Source organism: Lactuca serriola, chromosome 6, assembly GCF_051521515.1.
Source record: "Lactuca serriola cultivar US96UC23 chromosome 6, Lser_US96UC23_V15, whole genome shotgun sequence".
Classification (NCBI taxonomy): domain Eukaryota; kingdom Viridiplantae; phylum Streptophyta; class Magnoliopsida; order Asterales; family Asteraceae; genus Lactuca; species Lactuca serriola.
This window is the reverse complement of record NC_136413.1, coordinates 124281260-124284334: the sequence shown is the minus strand read 5'-3', so window position 1 is coordinate 124284334 and position 3075 is coordinate 124281260. Positions and strand designations below refer to the sequence as shown.

Genomic DNA, 3075 nt, shown 5'->3' with positions numbered 1-3075 from the left:
ACTTTACGGCCCAAGTGTAACCCCCATGAGTTTACGACCCATGGGTTTACAGCCCAATGAGTTTACGGCCGTAAACTCGTGGTATCTTGTACCATTTTGATGTTTAAGGTCCTATACTCATCTTGGAAGCGTTCTAGACCTAGTTCCAAGGCTTAGGAAGGTGTTGTGGAACTTTCCACCACTAAATAGAGTTTACAGACAAGGGAGATTGCCTTGGCCGTAAACACCCTTTTGTTCATGATTTCTTGGTGTTTTCTAGTTGTTTAACAAATGATTCTAGTATGTCACAAGCTTAGGGTAGTTATGCTTACGTTTTGAAGGCAAATGGGGGTGTTTTCGGCCCAAAACACTTAAGTGTTCTTGATGTTCTTCATGATCTTGAGATCTAGGTTCAAAAGATGTATTTCTGGATGAATTCAAGTAAGAAATCAAGAAGAAGTGATGTATCAACACATAGATGGAAGGATTTACTTACATTTTTGAAGATTGGAAGCAAAACCCTTATGACCATTTATGCCATCCCTTAGCTACTGTACCTAAGGGTGGAGAACTTTAATATATATATATATATATATATATATATATATATATATATATATATATATATATATATATATATATATTAAAGGATGGCATAAATGACCATTTATGCCATCCCTTAGCTACTGTACCTAAGGGTGGAGAACTTTAATATATATATATATATATATATATATATATATATATATATATATATATATGCCATCCCTTAGCTACTATACCTAAGGGTGGAGAACTTTAATATATATATATATATATATATATATATATATATGTTAACATAAATTATAGATATAAAAAGACATGTGTACTCCATATAAATTATATATGATAAAAATGGTTGGATGAAACTTTCACGGAAGTGGTGGCCCCACCCCACCCCCTCCATAGCAATGGCTCGGGTTCGAACCCCAGGGAAAAACGTATTAGTAGCTTATATGCCATGGGAAGGTTACAATTTTGAAGATGCAGTACTTATTAGTGAGCGCTTAGTATATGAAGATATTGCATTTTTCATTATTGTTTTTTACCGATAGAGTAGAAAACACTTTTTATAAAACAATATTTTATTGTTTTTCGTCGGTTTCCGTTGGTATTTATCAACGACTTTGTCTTTCGTCGTTTTTTCGTAGCTATTCCATCACAATGACATGAGAAAATTAAGGCATTTCATTCCGTCGTTATTCCATCCTTGATTACCGACGAAATTATCTTCATAGCTAAATTTCGTAGGTAAATTAATTTTTTATAATAGTGATAGAACATCATTTGATGGTGTTTAGACATTTAAATGCTCCATTGTTATTTAAAGATACAACAATGAAACTTAAGAATAACAACAAATTTAGCGAACAAGAAGTTTTTGGCTTTAAGTTTTCAAAAAAAGACTTATAATGAAGGACCAAAAATATATTTAAATCTAATTCATTTCTTACCAAATTTTAAAGACCGGATTTGCATTTTCTAAATACCATTTTCTATTGGGTTTTTAATTTCTAAAAATTGTTATATGTGAACAAAAGCCTTAATTTTTTTCCGTTAACCACGTCCCCATGCTCCCCCGCACAGGATTTCATTTATTTAAGTAATATCTTTATTTGAGCTAATTTCTATGTGAAACATTCACTACAATAAAACTCATATAAGGGTTAAAAAGCGAAAGCCCAATGCAAACCATATGAAACAGACGCTAAAAGTTTTTAGAAGAAAAAACCAGCAGTATTATTAAAGGTATCAAACCACCAATGAAAGTAACAACCATAAATGAAATAAAAAAAGGAAGGAATAGTAGCCATTGCACAGCTCCCCAGTTATTCGATCCAGAAGTATACTTCATTTGAATAGTCTTTAGAACAGACGTCCCAGTGTTGCCGTTGACCTTCACATCAGATCTGACCAACAGATTGGACTTTTTGTTCTCAATCGACTTAAACTTTATTTTGGCCTCCAAATCTACCCTGAAATCAATCACTTTGTCTGCACCAAACAATGAAACATGCGTTTCTCCCAGTATCCTACGCTGTTCAACGTCTGAAAACAAGTCTTGAAACACTGCAGAGGCTTGGATATTGTTACCCTTTCCGTTCCCTTGATAAAACCCTTGAATGTTGATAAAAATGGTTATGTTTTGTGGGATATAAGTGATGGTGAGATTTAGAGGATCCTCGTAGTAAATGCCTACCCGAGAATTCTCATTCTGGAATTTGAGGTCGATATCGATTGTAGTGGTATTAGTCAACGAACTGGAGGTTTTGTTTAGCGAAGAAACATACAAATCATCAACTGAAATGGTGGGACGATCACGAGATAGAAATAGGACTGTCAAGTAAAATGAAATACCGCATAAGAAGACAATTGAGAGTCTTAAATATATAACGCATGAGTAAACTATGTTTCTGAGTGATCGTTGCTCCAGAACTTGAGTATAATACTGGGAATATTTCAATGCCATACTGGAGGTGTAGAGGGAATGAGATAGGTATATTGATAAACAAACGAGCTTTTTGTTTCTTTTATAGACTAATTCATACCATACCCTCAAAATATATATATATATATATATATATATATATATATATATATATATATATATATATATATATATATATATATATATATATAGTTAGTTTCAAATTTTTCACTATCTATCATGACCCAATCATTTTAATTATTTTAAAAAAATAATTAATGCATATTAAATGCTGAAAATGTAATTAATACTCATTATATCTTCAACATTTAATATGCATTAATTACTTTCTTAAAATAACCAAAATGATTGGTCCATAATCAATCATACATGCACACAATAGACAGTGAAAACAAAATAACCTAACCTTATATATATATATATATATATATATATATATATATATATATACACACACACACACTAATACTAGTCTACTATATATAGACTAGTCTATTACACGAACAAAACGGCGGCGACAAGTAGTTTTTGGAGCATTCTATTATTTAGAGGGTTGCATATTCGGAAGAACATGTAAGACATTTGTAAATACAATTGATTATATA

The 3075-nt window shown here is 31.6% G+C and overlaps 1 long non-coding RNA gene across 1 annotated transcript; it reads right to left on the bottom strand.

The window, feature by feature from the left end:
• Positions 1-1686: 1686 nt before the first annotated feature.
• On the bottom strand, positions 1687-2533 carry LOC145058462 (uncharacterized). Its single transcript, XR_013686399.1, has 2 exons — positions 2222-2533; positions 1687-2139 (listed from the first exon to the last, which is right to left on the bottom strand). It is a non-coding gene; the product is annotated as an uncharacterized LOC145058462 (long non-coding RNA).
• Between the last annotated feature and the right edge of the window lie 542 nt (positions 2534-3075).